General features: G+C 38.7%; 1 protein-coding gene and 1 long non-coding RNA gene across 19 annotated transcripts in view; one reads left to right on the forward strand and one right to left on the reverse strand.

Annotated features, from left to right (window-relative positions):
* Positions 1–18,072, reverse strand: part of LOC107995510 (disks large homolog 4) — a 394,817-nt gene that overhangs the window by 46,492 nt on the left and 330,253 nt on the right. The gene's annotated exons all lie outside the window — the stretch shown is intronic.
* LOC133667036 (uncharacterized) lies at positions 1,545–12,478 on the forward strand. Its single transcript, XR_009832134.1, has 3 exons — positions 1,545–1,984; positions 2,045–2,223; positions 10,758–12,478. It is a non-coding gene; the product is annotated as an uncharacterized LOC133667036 (long non-coding RNA).

Below are 18,072 nucleotides of genomic sequence, written 5' to 3' on the forward strand. Positions count from 1 at the left end.
GCAGGAATCCAACAACGTTTATCAACATTCGTGAATAAATCGTGACACACGGATGGAACACGACACGACACGAGGCGAGGCGAATACTCGTCGAGCGGAGGCACGAAGTCGAGGAAAAACACGTGGCTCGAAAGAAATCCCGGTTTATTTTCATAAAGTCAGGCTTCCACGGACCATCCATCCAGAAGGGGAGGAAAAGTCGCGGTGTAAAGGTAAACAAGACGTCGCGAATAGAAATCTCTCCCGACGACCAACGCCTGTTTTCGCTCCCCGTGCAAATATCCGAGGGCCGAGGAATGAAAAAGTCGACGAAAGACGATGTCGACGAGAGTTGTCCCAGCCTCTCGTAAGACCGATCCTTCTTTGGCGCGGAACGTTCTTAATATCGGTGGAAGAGGAATCTTTTCTCGGTGGTGAACTGTCAAAACGATCCAAGTGGTGGCTGTTATATACCTGTGCAATTTTTCTTTGTTTCGTTCTCGAGTTTTTGGACGCGTTGAATGGAAAGATGAAGATAAGGAAAGATGGTGAGTAAGGAGGTATTTTGTAGTAAAATTGATGGCTTCTACGTCGTTTTTGTTCGTAAATAAAAATCCAAGTGAAAATAATCGGGATATAAATGGAACAACGAGGGAGTAATTGATAGATTTCGCAAAAATTTGTACACGCAACTTGAATTGACGAAGCCTCGATCGATATCTTTGCACAGAAATTTGCTCTCCATTACCTTGAAGTGTATCAAAAATAAACGGAAAAGAATTTCGTACAACAAAGACGGTTTGTAAAGGTGTTCAAAGGATACTCATAAAAGTTAAATTTAATACCGATTTAATAATCAGGATTTTACACGATGATACGTTAAGCAACGATTTTATTTACGCAAATTGATATCAATTTTATTCATTGAATCGATTAACATGACTCGAACGAACCAATTCGAAGCTGGAACTACGAAGGTCGACGATAAAAACTCGCTCTCACACTCGCTATAATACAAATGCGATTTTTAATTACGTTCTCGATGATTGGCTTCGCTCGCTGAATAAAACAGGTGCATTTCGAATTGCGCAATTTCGTCGACAGCTTGTTTACCATCCTGTTTGCAGAAAGAACTCGTCATCGACCGATCGATCTCGATTATCGTAGATTGTCGTTGAAAAAACGAGCCACGATAAATTTCACGAAACTCCAATTTTTCCCGATTTTTTAATAAAACGAAATAGACGCGCGAATATGGCTAATTTAATAATGGACACGTAATCGATTTTTCGATCCTTTCACGGCTGGATAAAATGTCAAATTGCGAAACGTGAAAAGATAAATTGTACACCCATCATATTATAATTTGATTGTGAACTTGGGAAGTATTGGCAGCACTAATTAGCGCGGACAAAGGTATATTATTATACAATTGAAAATGGAAATAATCGAGAACGTAAAAGCTTGGTAATAGTTAATTTCCTGCTTTTTTTTTTAATTTATATCGACTACCTTGAAAATAAATTAATCGCGTAATTACTTAAGTATCTCTAATTTTAGATTATTAGAATTTTATTAATGCCACTTATATAACATAAATAATTAATATATATATATATATATATGTACATTTCGAAAAAGGAGGAAGAATATAATAATTATACGCATTTTCATTAATTTGCAATTAAATAACGAAATATATAAATATCAAGTGGCGATAAAATATTCGAAAGCAAACAGCCAGGAGCTAAATAGTTTTATCTTCGTACTGCATTTTATTAACGTTTCCTTTCGAAGCTACGTGTCGTGGATAAACGCGATAACGCTTTGTTCCTTTAAAAAAAATGAATATGCAAAACGTGAATTCATCTTGGTATCGATGTTTCCGACAATATATAAAAAAAAAAAAGATACAAACGGACACACACACACAAATTTCAGTCCACGTTTTACGATATCTGTCGTAAGTGGAGCAACCACTAGCTATTTCCTGTTTCTAACGAAGGTAACAAAAAGCGGTAAAAGGAAGTCGACAGCTTTCCTATAACTTCTTTTTACCTTACAGATACACACCAGAGTAGCACGCTCGTTAAGAGTAACAAGTAAAAATTCCGCAATAATGCTTGGAAACGAGAATATCTCTACAAATTCTACTTCTGTATCCGATTAATAAGAGACAAGAGGGTTGAACCGCTATGGAACGGACTGCAGACCAGAGTATCGTCTTATAAGCCAGGCAGAATGGTAATTCGAATGTTTAAAATTAAATTAAAGCGATGGTTGATTTCCACGACTTTGAAAATTGAAACTAAAAAAATTGAAAAGTGTATAATTCTTTTCTCGCGCCGTTAAAGATCTAATATTCTGATAAAGGCAGGAGAAAATATTTGAAATATTTGAATTATCGATCAAGAATAGGAATGATTCTGGAGACACTCTGTCGTCGAACGCAGGACAGTTATAATTTCCCCGGAAGAGGACTGCTCGGATCGCGGGTTCGCGATGGCCACTTCCGTTTGGCAAATATCAACGTAGTTTCGCTTGTTTGCACGGTTTTCGGTTCGTTACCAGACGAGATTATCCGCGACATTATTCAGGATGTAGACATTAGACGTGCCTGATGGAATATCCAAGGAACGCGTCCTTGTTTGCCGCATGAATTTTCCGCGATTCGTTTGATGATAAATTGACCAATCGTCGGTCGAATAACGAGGATTTTTCAATTTTTCAAATCGATTGGGAAATGTTTTTAAATTAAAGCGATCGGCAGCAAGAGGATCGAGCACATCGCGAGTTCAAGTTCAAATATTGACAGACACGAAGTATTTTTGAAACAAAGGGAAGGTATTTTTTTAAATAAATTGGAATTTAACTGGAACAAGTTTTATATCCCCAATCATTTTATTCGAATAACAGAATTTCCGAAATTAATCAATGCAGTTAATCATTCATTCGTAGATAATTATAGCGCCAATTCGCCCGGAACGTTAAAAATAAAATTTCGTTCCAATATAATAATTCCACCGTGCATAACGCTCGAGATTGCGCTTGCAATTATTCCAAATTTTCATTCCAGTTTAGTGCGAAAACGACTCCCGTTACAGTTTTCGAAACAAGACGTCGTGAATCGCCGTAATCTCGGCCGAAACCGAAACCGAAATCGAAATTCCTTCGTCGTCTGGATGCCGATCTTGGTCGACGACTCTTAACCTTCGACGAGCTCGAACCGCATACGAGCGGATACGCGCGGACGTAGTTCACGTTCCGGGGCCGTGTTATTACCGTTAACGATGCCACGAAAACACAACCGAGCTCGTAAACGGGCGCGTATGCAAACGCCGGCTCGTCGTCGTTAGCAAGGCCTCGTAAAACGGGGATCGTGAGTCCTCGTTAATGCCGAATACTTACGCCTCTTGCTGTCAACAGAAGTGGGGGGAGAGAAGGAGAGAGAAAGAAAGGCTACTGTATTTCGCGTCGTTACCCTTCGCGAGAGGAAATTCGTTATTCTTGGCGGTATACTGATCTCTCCTCGATCCCGTGTAGGATAGATCATAAGAACAGGATTCGGTTCCTTTATTTTCACGGGTTGGTAAAGTTTTTGTTACAATATATAGAGGGAAAATTCGTAGAAAAAATATGGTAACGGCAGATATGAATAATGGTTTGAAGCGGTGGGAATGTGGGTCGATATTGCGTTGACAAACATTGCTATAAATTATCTTATTGACCGTTTCATTTATTTCTCTCTCTTTCTTTCTCTCGCGTGTCTATATCATTGACGAACGAGTTGTTTTAATAAATGTATCTCGACATTTCTTCTCGGAAAACACATTTCGTGAAGGTTATTCGAAGATTTGAATAAGCGAAGGAGTGGTTTTAGATTTTAATCAATTGTGTTAGAACTTATAGGGAAAGAATCGACGGTATATCTTGGCTATTACACAAGGCTTAGGGAAACAAGATCATTTCGAAGTGAGAATAGGTGGCCGTCCTCCTGGAGCTTTGGTAAACTAAGGCTAATCCTAATAACACCCCGGGAACGTTGAATCACGATTTAAGACAGGATCTCTTCGAAAGTATACACTGTAGATCCTAATAAGAACGTTTAATTCACGTAGTACATTACGTATCTTTACGACCCCATCTCAACGACTTACTTCTCGCAATAGAGTCATGACAGAGTTGCGAACATTTTTCAATCGGATGCACATATTTCACGAGAATAAGCAATTAACCAATCCCGATTATAAACCCCCTGATCTATGAAACAATGCTCTATAAATACCGTTAATAGTGGATCAGAAAGATCTATTGAGAGATCATTGCTAGACAGTCGTGATGTTGAAACGATATACGGAGTTATATTTTCCAATGGTGGAAAATATCGTGACGTTCCGATTATTACGATTATCGGCTGCAAGATCGAAATCAACGGAAGTCGAGAACGATACCGGGATTCGTAATCAAGGCCTCGATTTTTGCCTCGATCGACATATAGGAATCGAGTCACGATATAACCGAACACGAGTTCGAAGTAAGGTATCTCTCGTTGCCGGGATAACTAGCCTATTTTTTTTCTCAAATAAAATACGAAGCACACAAGTGGTAAATAAATAAGATTAATCTCGCCATTTATTATTCCTCGTAATTATATATCTATCGATAATAAATAATATTCTTCCCTTCGATTTATTGGTTGGATTCAGATTAAAGTAGATTTTTCAACGAACTTGAGGAATATCGTTAGATCGAATTTCTTGCAAAATACGTAAAAAAATGGCAAAATTTATCACGGATACAAAATTGCACGCGAAATATCATGCACTTTAACCGCGTAGAAATTTATCATCGACGTAATTCTCGATTTCTTTTTTCTTTCTTTTTTAATCCTTCGAATCGAACGTTTACACGTTCGATTTCCACGCGGAGGTCGTGTTATACGGAACGACGTAATCATTGTTGAAATTATTGCGAATCATGTTTCGCATTAACGCGAATATCGCGGTGATCGCCACTCGTAACGACCTTTCGTTGCATCGTGACGTTTATATTTTTCGAGGCTTATCGATTATCGATATATACTCGCATAACGTGTAAAAGTCTTTTTTCTTTCTTCTTCTTCTTCTTAATAAATCGAATCGGAACAAGTTTGTGCCATCGAAAATGGCAAAATCGAAAAGAGAAGAAAGAAAGAAAGAAAGAAAAAAGAGCTAATTTATTTTCCACGTATATCGTGCATTTGATATTTGTATTGGAAATGGATGCACCTCGAGTTGAAGTTTTTAATCAATAAATAGCTGGATCAAATATTAAACTTGGCAAATGGTTGAAATTTATTTGACAGCCGTTACCGTAAAAATGAATCATTTTATTCGCTGCTATGAACTATAAACCGCAAAATTAATGTCAGAAAAATCGGTTTGGCCACAATTCTATTTTCTATTCGGTGGATATTTCATTCGAGATTGGAACTTTAAAGTGTTAAAATTATATATTTTTTTTTTCAAACGATATTGAAATATTTCACAAATCGATCAAATTTCCCTCTTGAAATTTGAAAAATATTGATCCTAACACCGTACAAAAATGCTTTATACTTTACGAAAATAATAATACGGATTTTTAATTTAAAAAAAACTTATTTATTCCCTTCTTCGAACTTTATTAAATATCTGCTGGCAAACAGAATCTCATAAAAGTTTTATATTCCAAAATATACTACCGATTGATCTTTTTCCGGAAGCGAAAATTCAGTCTCGTCCAATCCTTGTTATTTCCTAACCACTCCGACCATTAAAGGAACTTTCGAATAATATAATGTACCCCAGAGCGGAAGATTTCTATGACCCAGTTCGGGTAGTATTCAAAAAGTATCGCCGCATCCTGCGGCCAAGAAGAGCAAACTTTTTGCAAAAGTTTTCGTTTACGAAATATCTTGCGATTTACGATTTATCCACCAAGGTCACGGTCGAAAAATATCAAATAAATTACTGCTAGAAAAAACTAAATTTATCGCGAGAGCAGGATTATTAATCCTCCTCGAAAGGGGAGAGGATAATTTATCTTTTTGCTCTCGTATCGTGGAGAGAAAAATCGATTCGAAGAGGATCCGTCGATTTTCATTTTCCAGTTTTTCCCCCTTTTTTTTTATTTCCCCGATTAAACACGGAACCCCGCCATTTTGAAAGAGGAGACTTTCGTCTCTTTATTTCTACTCTCTGAAGTGCACTCGCAAAGTTAAGCAAAGTGAATCCAAAGTGAAACGGAAGGCTCGTTTCGTGATTCTTCGCTTCGAGAGTAAACCAGCCGCATCCAGAAATTTCAATCGCGGGGAAAATGCAACCGACTTATGTAAATTTGCACGATGTCCGCCGAGGAGAGTGTTTACCCTAGGCTCCGTGCAACCAGACTATCTTGAGAACGCATCTCATACATCGAGCATATTGCTCGAGAGAAAGTGCACCGATATTGACGGTGGTACATCGACCAAACTGTCTCCTCTTCTTCGCTCTTTTATCGTCGAAACGTTTGAACGTTTGAAAAAAAGGAAAACCACGGCTATATGATTGTTAATTATTCACGTCAAGATATCATCAAAATTAAAAATCTTGCCACATTTGAGAGATTTACAAAATCTAATTGGAATTCTTATTATTATCTCTAATTGCAAATTTTCTTTTTTAGCGAATAATTCCTGTAAAATTATCGATCTCTCCCTTGTCACGATTCTCGTGACAGTAGCCTTGCGCCTTTCACGAGAACATGGTCATCATCATACAGTAATGGTAGTAGTAGCCAGTTTTGCGGTCGCCATTATCGGACGAAATATCACGAAATATTTCGCAAGCCCGGGAGGAGCAGCTGCGGAGATTGCAGGCCAGTTTCACGGACACAAAGGGAAATTTACAGGAATGTAGACGGTCTTCTCAACATCCCGAACTGTTATCGCATGACGTCCCTCTTTCTTTTACAATTTTCATTTTTTCCGCTCCTTTTTTCTGCAATTTTTCCGGATGGAGACCGCGAGAGGATTTTTTTATTTTGTTTTCCTGGTATTGGTGCAACTACACCACGAGTGGAAATCGAAAGCTAGATTTCTATTGGAATTTGTTTCGGAGATTTGTTTCGTTGGTGAGAGAAAAAGGAAAATGTCGATCGATATCGTTCGATAGTCGTTTTAATCAAAGCGAAAACCACGTCTGGATTGTGCTGCCCTCTTCACTTAAAATTTTCTACTTAATTTTTTCGAAGAATGAAAAATGAAGTTTTGGAAAAAGATGAGACGCACAAGATGGATCGTTTAATTTTACTTAAACGGTACGTAGGGTTAAAAATTATTCCAACAGTTTCTTCGTTTCTAATTTCCACGATTTATCTAAGGTAAAGTTCGTCAAAATGTCATCAGATATATGTTTCAAAGCGAGACGAGAAGAACTTTAAAATTGTTACAGTATGAATCGCCAAGTTGCAGAGGGGAGAATTTTTTTGAATCCAAGAAAATATCCCCGAGAGAAGTTTCGTCGCCCTTACTTTTCAATATTTCTCATCAACCATGATGCGCCATCGACGATCGCATAAAGGGAGGATATAAGAAACCGCGATTGCGAGAGAGTGTTGGGAGGAGGGAGCCCCAATGCTTGATGGCCCTTCTATTCTCACGCGACGGACCAACTTTTCTCGTATCAAAGGCACGGAACTTTCTTATCTGTTCCTATCTTCTTCTGATTTCTACATGAACGAACATGTTAGAGCCAGATCGAGATTAATCTGCGACCGTAACCGATTTGTATTAAACTGACCGACAGATAGAGAACACAGAAAGAAAATTATCTCATGAAATTAATTTTTCTAGTCAACGCGACAACTTTTACCAAAATCATGTTTCGAACATAATATATTGACGCATAGGATAAAAAAACGAGATAAAATAACAATCGACAACAGTTTCTAAATAATAATAAGAGGAATTTGTTAAGCAAATTAATCACAGATTTGAATGGAAGCCAACTCTTGCCCGCCACGAAAGAGGAATTCTTGCATTTCGTTCCTCCCCTATTTTGCACAAACGACATCTCAAAGATCTTTAACGAGAAGCATCGTCGTCGAGACGAAGAAATCGTGGTTTCCAGTCGTCATGCTCGCGACCGCGAAAGAGGAAGTGTCGCACGCGATGCTATGCGGGCAGGGACGAGGGGAAGGGGCGTGAGGCTAGACTCACCGGCCCAACAATGTTGGCAACCGACCAATAATGTAAATCACGATGTCGGACGTGCGTGTCGCATGCAGCCGCTCGAAACACGCGAGCAAACGTCCCAGCGAAAATCGCGTATTTTTCCCTCCCCTGTTGTCAATCGCTTTTTACCCGTCCGAACTCTGCCCAATGAACTGTCCGATTCGCACAAACGTTCCACCACGAGGAGAACGATTTTTGTGGAATATCGCCGTCCTGTGGAAATCGTACGCTGTCGCTCAAACGTTTCGAGGCAACGAGAGATTAAAGATAAAAATTTCAAGAGCGCGTTCAATTATATCTGTTAGGATTAGAGATCGAATAAGATAGAATTGAAGGTTTATATATATATATATATATAAAAGATTCTTTATTTCGTACGGAAATATGATTATTTTTGAACGATAAGCGTAACAGTGCAAACGTTTAAACATTGCAAAATATTCCGTGACTATCGTGAACGATAAAATATCGTGTGTATCGCGAATTTTTTTTATTTATCGCGAATTTTCGTCACGGTTGTTTGACGTACAATATTATACGCTATAAACATTTCGAATGGAATTCGACTGTTGGTGGATAATACAAAAATTGCGCGCATTGTGACGTGGTATTTTTGAATAATGATCATGACACTTGGGGAATAAATATTGGAAATCTGTTTTTAACGTGCTCGTCTGGAATCCCGTTCTGTTTCATCGATATCATTTTATTGGAACTATACAAATTTAGATTTCCAAAACGCGAGTTGAACGTTGAAATTCATTAGCGAAATAAATAAAGCCTAAAAAGATTATTTATTGTTCTTATCGTTGTATGAAATATGATAAAAAAAAGAGAAAATTATCAGAATTTATCGGAATCTTCGTTCGATAAATACAAGATTTATATACATTTATATGGCATCTAAAAATTGAAGGATTATTGATTTTCGATAAGTACGAAGTCGTAAAAGGCGAGAGAATGTGTATTGCGTGCATGTGTAAAAGAAAATCTGGATAAATGGAAAGCTCTTTTTTCCACATTTGGAAAAAGAATAAAAAGAAGTCCATACAATCGATAACAAATCTAAAATTAACAAATCGATACGTTTCGTTCGTATCTTCCCATCAAGATATTCCTATATATTTTTAAAAAATAATAATAATAATCGAATATCTGCAAATGGATGAATCTGAAAACAATTCGATCCCTACAAATTGAAGGATTTAACGCGTGTTTCGAGATAATGGAAATACATTAAACCCGTTTGAAGAAACCAATAAGTCACTGTACCCATACAACATGTTATTAACGTGCGAATAATCATTCACGTTTTTTCGTTATTCAGAAATAAACGTACCTGCACGTGTAAATAAAGAATCTCGAAAGGAAATGACCAAGTGATTTTACAACCATGATACAGAGCCCATGACGTAAGTGTAGATTATCGTTGACTCCTCTAATTGACTTCCCGCCAATTGCGCTCATTTTTTTTCTTTTCTTTTCTTTTTCCTCTTTTTCAAGAATGCAAATCCACTACGTTCGTAAACACGCTCGTGAAGTGTTAATAAATGATGCATCTTCGATAAAAAAAAACTCGTGCTCGATGTTTCTCAAGCAACCCGGATTTCTCAGACAACGAAGAAACGTTGCGACATGCACGATTCTCCGATCGATGAAGCGAAAGTTCTTCAATTTTATCTCTCAACATGGAAGGAATTAATACATAATTTCTCTAAATATTTTGAAGATATAGATATCAGTTCAATTCTTATTTTCACAACGATTCGAAATAACTTTTCGGTAAAAGCATCTTGAACGTTTTCCTCTCGACACGATTAATACAATTAGCTCGAAACGTGATACGATTAACAGGAGAGTAAATTTCACCGTGGTAAATTGCCCGACTCGATTGCCGGTGTTATTTCTTACCTAAGTTGGAGGCAGCGAACTCCTCCCAGAAGGTAAATCCAATTTCTTGAAATCCGGTGAACTGAACGATTCCTTCGATAAAGTTAATCGCGTAATCCCGATGACTGGCTCCTCCCCAACTTAACTCGGAAATGGAAATCGCATCACCCATCGAACGCAGCCATTAGGTAGTTCGATGTTTCGATACACAGTTCAAAATTCGTATCGACGTCCCATTCCTGTTGACACACCTGTCGTAACTTGCCGCCAATTTCAAATTGCCACTTACGCTTCGACTCCCCTGCTTCGCGTAACTCTAAACCACGACCCATTCGCGAAATTACTTGGCCGATTTTTTCCCTCGAGATTAATCAGAACTTTCGAAAACGCGAATGCAAATCGAGCAACACGACATGGAAATATTCAATTTTCGAAGTAACGCAACGTCCATCTAAATTCATTCAACTAATTTATAAAATCTTCTCCGAAATTAATACTGATTCTTTCCATATTATGATTATTATAGGTTCAGGTACACTTTATTCGATTCACAATTTGAAGAGCTGGTCCTTGAGATTATTCGAAGACGTTGTAGAGAAAAAGAAGAGCCGATGTAATACCGATTATCGAGTCACTAATTATACTTTCATTTCAGGTACACTTGAAAAAACTTCCTCGACGATCGAGAGGGATCGGTACACGAGAAGTCTCCTCGCCTCTTGAACGGTGCATCTTGGCGTGCAACGAGTGCAAGGCGACTTCCGCTCGGCCTCCGCAAATATTGACACCGTCGATATGCAGGTCCACACACGTGAGCTCCCTTCTGACCGCGTGTCTCTCCTCACAACTGATTCGAGCGGCTTCTCGGATATTAATGTGGGAAAACACGATTTCCACTCGCTGAATGCCGAGTTGCGTTCGCCACTCGACTCGGTTGTTGCAGGATGTTGTTTATTAAAGATCGAAAGCTATATCTTTCGAAAAGGAACTCGAGAGAGTATTTACATTGCCTCGTCAAATCCTTTGACCGAGGGAACGAAAACCATAGGATCGAAATAAAATTGATATTTTTCGTGATAAAGATCGTTCATCATGCTTGCTCATCGTCTCGATTGTCAGGCATCCTCCTTTTCCACGAATTGGCGCGTTTTAAATATTCAATATTATTACTCAGAATAAATTGACAATAACAAATCCGTTGTTAGATTGCACGGAAATCCAGTGTACAATTCGATTCGATTACGTTCCAGGATCATAAAGCAAGATCAAAGATCGATCGAGTGGGGCGTAACGAATTCCCTTATTACGACAACCTTCCGCTTCTCAGAATCGCGCTCGCGGATTGAATTGAAAAACTTCCACGAATTTCCATACCCTCCGAGATACACCATCGAGATACGAAGATAAAATACAACGATTTCCACGTTCCGAGTCAGGATTAATTCGTATTTGCCGCCAAATTTCTATCGTAAAAGTTCACACACAAAGAGGCACGACGAACAATATTCCAACAACAATCGAATATCGCGAATCGACATCCAAATTCCGTTCCACGAGTTGCACGAGTTCCATCGCGTGTTTCGAAGTTAACTGGAGCCGAATTTCCACACAAACTGTTGTATCACTGGTTGAAAGACGTGTCACGCCAAGGAAGGGGTGAGATTCTCGAGGGCAGATATTAACGCGTTCCTCCACCTTAGCCTTTCTCTCTCACCTTCGATCGGTTTTATCGCGTTTAACGCGCGAAAAAAAGGAAGGTCGAAGGAAGAGGCGATCGAAATGGGAAAAGGGAGAGGTTACAAGGGAGAGGTGGGCGGGGGTCAAAGGGAAATGGGGTCGCGGACGAAACGTAACGCGAGAGCGGATCGTGGAATGCGTCGTAACGCGCGTGTTTCGAGCGAATAAGAAGGCTATTCGCTCTTACCACCTCGCCTGTTTTCCGACTCGCGCACAAACGCGCCTCTTAACCCGAGAGAAATCTGAAAGCGGGGAGGGAGAGGCGATTACGAATGCAATCCGCGTCGCGTGCACCACCACGATTCCTCCTCCCTTCGATCGATGGAAGAGAATACTCTACACTTCCCTCCACTTTTTCTCCGCTTCCTCTCCGCGGGATTTTCTCATTTCGCGGGAAATTCGATCGAGAGGAGTCTCTCCCTCCTGTCACGCGATCCGGCTTAATTTTCTTTGCGTGGAAAGAGACGTTGGATAAGATGAGACTCGATGAATTTATGAGAAATTAGATAAGGATAGTAGGAAACAATTATACTTTTTTTTTGTTTTTAATGTTTAAAACATAGGGTTTCGTTTATCATCGAAATTATATTTGGAATAATTAAATCTACGGAATGTGAAAATAAATTATTCAGAAATTTATTCAAGGTGTATCATAGTTATTGTTTGTTTTTCCTTCGAGATGCCAATAAATTCGGTATCAATAAAATTTTAATAATTTAATGCATCATAAATATCCATTTATAACAGGTCGCGTGACGATCCAACATTTCCACGAACGTCGAATAGATAAATATCTTCCCATAATAAATCCTCCACGAGCAGAAAAAAAAAGAGGGAGGGGAAACCGCAAATCGTCGCAAAGAACGAGCAAAGTGAAATAAAGGAAAGGGTTTATTACATTTCCCACAAGAATTCATCAAACCGTGTTGGAAAAAAAAAAAATAAAAGTCACAAAAGACATTGCTTATTTACCGGCATGCCAGACGATAGTCACGGGCGAACCATACCGGGATCGATAACTTTCTACTGTCTTTCCGTTATAATAACGGTATAACCACGGAGCTAGCTTATATATATATATATATATTTCTCAGTATATCGATATACTGTAAGAATAGCAGGAAGTCGAGAACCACGACGACGGTCAAATACGAAATACAACCTATCCGAGCATAAATACTTTACGCCAGATGATAAACATTCCAACGCGTTCTTTGAATCACACGTAACGAAGAACACGTACACGCGGCCGTTTCCCTTCCATCCTCATCCCCCTTCTCCCCTTCTTCCGCTTACGATTCCACCGCTTTTCGTATAAAGATGCGAAACCCTCGTGCGACTCGAGAGAATGAGAATGGCGTGGTTCTTTTTTTTTTTTTATTTCTTTAACGAGAAGAGGATTTATTATCCGATTATTATAATTCTGGGAGGGAATTGCGACGAAATTGGATGAATTTTTATTATTCGAAGAAGCTTGAACTTGTGGCGAAACGATGGAGACTAGCACGACGAGTCGGTTGTTTGTTCCAAGTTTTAAAAACGTAATTGTGAATAGTAATGAATAATAATGGTACGAAAGAAAAGGGGGAAATAAGTGTTCGATATAGGAGTTCGTGAGAAGTCGTAAACGAATTACGATCGACACTTGATTGCGGAAACGTATGAATCAACTGATAGTTGATGACTCATCCCCCTCGATTTATGAACTCCCTAGACTCTTTGGTTTTAATCAGCCACGTCACGGACGTCAATTACTCATCGTTTATAATAAAGGAAGAAGATAATGAACAAGCAACTACTTATGTACATACATTCGGTATTCTTATTGAAGACAATCGAAAGCGATAATCGAGAATGCAAATATCGGCGCCATTTCCAAGGGCGAGAACGATCGAGATTCCAATCTAAGATTTTCATTTGTCATTGGGAATCCAATTGTTTTATTACCAAAATCTCGTTACTACTCGTTAAAAAGAAAAAAAAACATTCTCTTCCCTCTTCGAATTAATCTTTTTATTCCATCGACAAATCAAAATATACTTTTCTAAAAAAAAAAAAAAAAAGACATTTTATCACTCGTCCAACAATTCATTACAATTCCATTTTGAAGAAGAATATCTTTCACAAGGATTAAAATGGATTAAAATTAAAGAAGGTCTGAATGAAAGCAAGGCGAATGGTAACGGGAAGGCAGACCCGTTTTGAAAGGGATCATCTTCCACGGTGGAAACATTGTTTCTGTACCCGTTTCGCGACACGATTCACCACAATATTGCACATTAATCGCATAACCGTTGGTTGCGCAACCGTGGCTTCCATTGTGCGAGTCGTAAGCGCGCAGACACGATCGACGATAATAATGGTCTTTTGTCTTTCTTTGGCCAAAGGACGCGTTAACGACGCGCAACTTAGATGCCCGGCTAAAGATCCACGTGTCACGTTATTTGTTTCCTATTGTGCCGTAAATAACAGAAGCGGAGACGCGATGGCAATTCTCTCGCGTGGATAAAACCGAGCCTTGAAGAAAATATGCTTGGCCGGCGTCAACATTATTCCAATCATATATCCACGATTAATCCAGGATTTTGAATATTTCTTGGGACGAAAGAGGAATAGTTTCGTCGTTGCATAAATTTCGAATTATTGATTGAAGCTTTTTAATTTGTGATAATTTAATAAAATTCCACCTTTGAAAGAATTATTTTATTCTTTTATATAGAACTTTTATACGACTTCGTGCAAAAAGCACGCTCATAAGCAACTGCTCTTGTTGCAAAGTTTCGCTGAATTTACAGGAGGGTTTATTTCCTGGCAATACTATATACCAGTTCGCTGAACAAGCTGTCCAAGCACGGTTATGCTAAAGCCAAATCAGAATCATCTTGCCTCTGACGAGAGTTAATTTCGTTATCCATCAAGTGTTTGTCCATCAGAGTCGTTGTCACGGGGATGAAGTACGAGATGCGCTGCGAGCCAACGAAAACAGAGTTAGGACTAGGAGTCTTAACGTTTACCCACCCTTCTCCGGCTGATTACAACGTATCAATCGAGGATCAGATTCTCTTGCGAATGTACACAAGGAATAATATTTCTCTTCGTGGTATTGTATGAATCGACGTACTCTTTCTCCGTTTAATCGAGAATCTTTTCCAGAAAAAAGGATATCGACTCCTTTTTATTTCGAATCTACACCCATCTGATTTTCTACTCGTCACGAAACATTAATTAATTAGTGTTTCACGACTCGAAGCAAGAATAAATACGAACAATCACAGAATACAATCAATTTGTCCGAGCATATCCTTTCGAAAACAACTTTTTCCTTCCACGAAAGCATAATGTTGACAAACTTTTATCGCTTTGCAAAGCGATAACACTAAAATTCGATGGAATGCCCAATAAGATCCTCTTCTCCTCTCGAAAAGGGACGGACGGAAGTTCTTGGCGGGTAAACTTGTTTAATGAACGAACAAGGGACGTCTGTCCACCGTCTGGCAAATCGTCTGACCCACCCCTACGCGAGTCAGCCCTCGGCTAGAACTGCCAGCAACGAGATTTCGCTAACTTGGCGCGAATCAGCCCCGCCAAATGGATCTTTTCATCCCTCTCTGCCTCTCTCCGTATTCACAGCTATCCGTGGTACGTGTCGCAGCCGCGGACCGTGTCTCCCTTGTCGACAACTGCGAGAAACTTATCCAACGTGATTTCGGTTTCACCAGGCTAGAGTAGTTGTATCGAGGAGGTTAGAGGTGGCGAGAATGGAGAAACAGTTGTCTAGTCGTTTGTTGGACACGTGTACAGGAGATAATGTTGATAGATCATGGAAAGCTAAGTGATATCGTGGACATTCCTTTTTTTTTTTGCTTTCGATATCTAGAGATAAATGAATAATAATTCCTTCTGAAAATATTTACATGGATCGATATCGTGTAAGTTGATATTCTAGAAAGAATGTTCGAGTAAAGAGTAACGATTAATTGGGAAAATAGAAGTGAAGGGGTTGAGGGATAAGGGAAAGGAGGAGAAAACTCGTATCAAGCATCAGAAATTGCGAAATTTTCATCGGTCGATGCACGCAACGTTGGGGAAGAGGAATGAGAGAATGACCACGATCCTTTGAAGTCTTGTCCGGGCTGCTTTTCAGATTATATACCAAAGCGAGAGAATGTTTCAAACGAATTCTCTTTTCTCCAGTGACAAAACCAGAATAACGTTTAACAGGCGTGTTTATGGAGGAGGAAAGGAGATGAGAGGTCGACGGGAGCGAAGGGGAGGAGGAGGAAGCTGTCTGCGGCAAAGTTCTCATTTTCGCGAGTATCAAAAGGTGGCCGCAGGTGGTATCTGCACTCGTCTTCTAGCTGGCATCGACAGATGATCCCTTTGTTTCTCCATATAAATCAATATATCCTCAAATTGCTCCTGTCGCGAGATTTCCAATCGTGACAGATATTATCGATCTTTTCTCTATGAAAAGGGAATATCCATAAATATTCATTTTCACGAAAAAAGAAATCTTGCAGAGAGGAAAAATATTCCATTTCATATTTTCTGATCTTCGAACTCGTGTTTCGATCAGGTGAACGAAAACAGGAAAGTATCGATTCAAAAATCTTGTTGTCTTGGATAAAAATTGTAATTTCATCCAAGTCTCGTTCGTTTTAAATATTCCTTGTCCTACCATTTGTGCAATATGTACAATTTATCTTTTGTTCGTAGCAGTGTCCACGATTTGATTGTCACGTATTCCGTAAATCGCGAGGAAAAATGCAGCTGGAGCTATTCCATATTGACAGACGAAATATATATATATATATATAGAGAAAGAAAATATACGATCGAAAGAGGACGATTATATACAAGAACCAATAACAGACAATCTTGTGCTTTTAATCTTTTTGAATACATCAATTAAATACTAAAATCGAAAAGTTTAACCACGACTTCGATGTGTTTATCAAGAACGTTTCGTAGTGTTGATTGATGAATTTCAAGAAAGAATTACTCGAAAGGAATTTTTAATCTATCTTACGCGACTTTCGCCTCTAACCATAGTTTCGAAGGGAATAAGAAAAATTTAAGAATTAAAAAAAAAAGAAGAGGGAAGTTTAACGATTAAAATTAATGATTAAAATAGAAAGAAATCGTTCAAATATCTTTGATATTCGAGAAAATGGGGAATGTTAAGGGGCACAAGAGGCGTGGATATTTCATTTTCCAGGCGATCGGTAAACCAATAACAACGAGGCAAAGTATCTCTCCATCCTTTGTGTCGGGATCTTGGCGTAACTTGTTAATGAACCACCCTCGACACCCGCCGCATAACCGCCAACTTTGATCCTATCGCTCGCCTTTCTGTCGCGACGATTATGGCAAATCCAACGTTCTTTTTTTTTTTAAATTTTTTATCCCGCCTGTAAACGAGGCTGTTAACCATATTAAATTTGCCTCATTAACTTATGGAAGCATTATTATAATTTAATAACAGCGAAACATTGTCGTGACCTCGTACAATTAACCTGTAAGGGTAACAAATTTGAAAAAAATATTTCGTTTATGTATTCAATTTAATTGTGCAGGCGCTGATATGACGTCATGTTAAAAAATAAATCTATGAATTATCTTTGTAAATGACATAAGATACTAATTTCGAATTATCAAATAAATATTGGGAATGTTGGGAAGAAAAATCTAATAATCTGATAACATTGAAGAGTGTGGTATATTTCAAACCACTTAAGCAAATGAAACGCCACTTGCCATTGTTCTACATCAGACAGACCTCGCTCATAATTCTTTGCTTATAGTATTTCCATGACATCTTTTAATAAATTATAAATTAAATTGCAAGTTTAAATTCGCCATCCAATTTGATTAATCCTTATTTTACACGAGAAATAACTGTATATAACTCGTCCCAATATACCCAAACACACTCCAAAGGATTAATATACAATTTATGCTCGACGCAAAAAGATCAATTGTTTCCGAAATCAACGATCAAACGAAGAAATCTGAATCGCTATTTAAAATTTTCCATCCTCGATCCCCGAAGATTCCAAGCGGAAGAGCAAATGTACCGGTTGAACAGCACCGCCCACTTTTTACACGGCCCGTGAAAAATCCTCCGATCGGATGCAACAAACTTGTTTACGAGCAGTTTGAGCCGGAACGGCAGCCCTGATATGTGTCGACCATCTCCTCTCTCTCTCTTTCTCCAACCCCTTTGTCCCAAC

Source organism: Apis cerana, linkage group LG12 (assembly GCF_029169275.1).
Source record: "Apis cerana isolate GH-2021 linkage group LG12, AcerK_1.0, whole genome shotgun sequence".
Taxonomy (NCBI): domain Eukaryota; kingdom Metazoa; phylum Arthropoda; class Insecta; order Hymenoptera; family Apidae; genus Apis; species Apis cerana.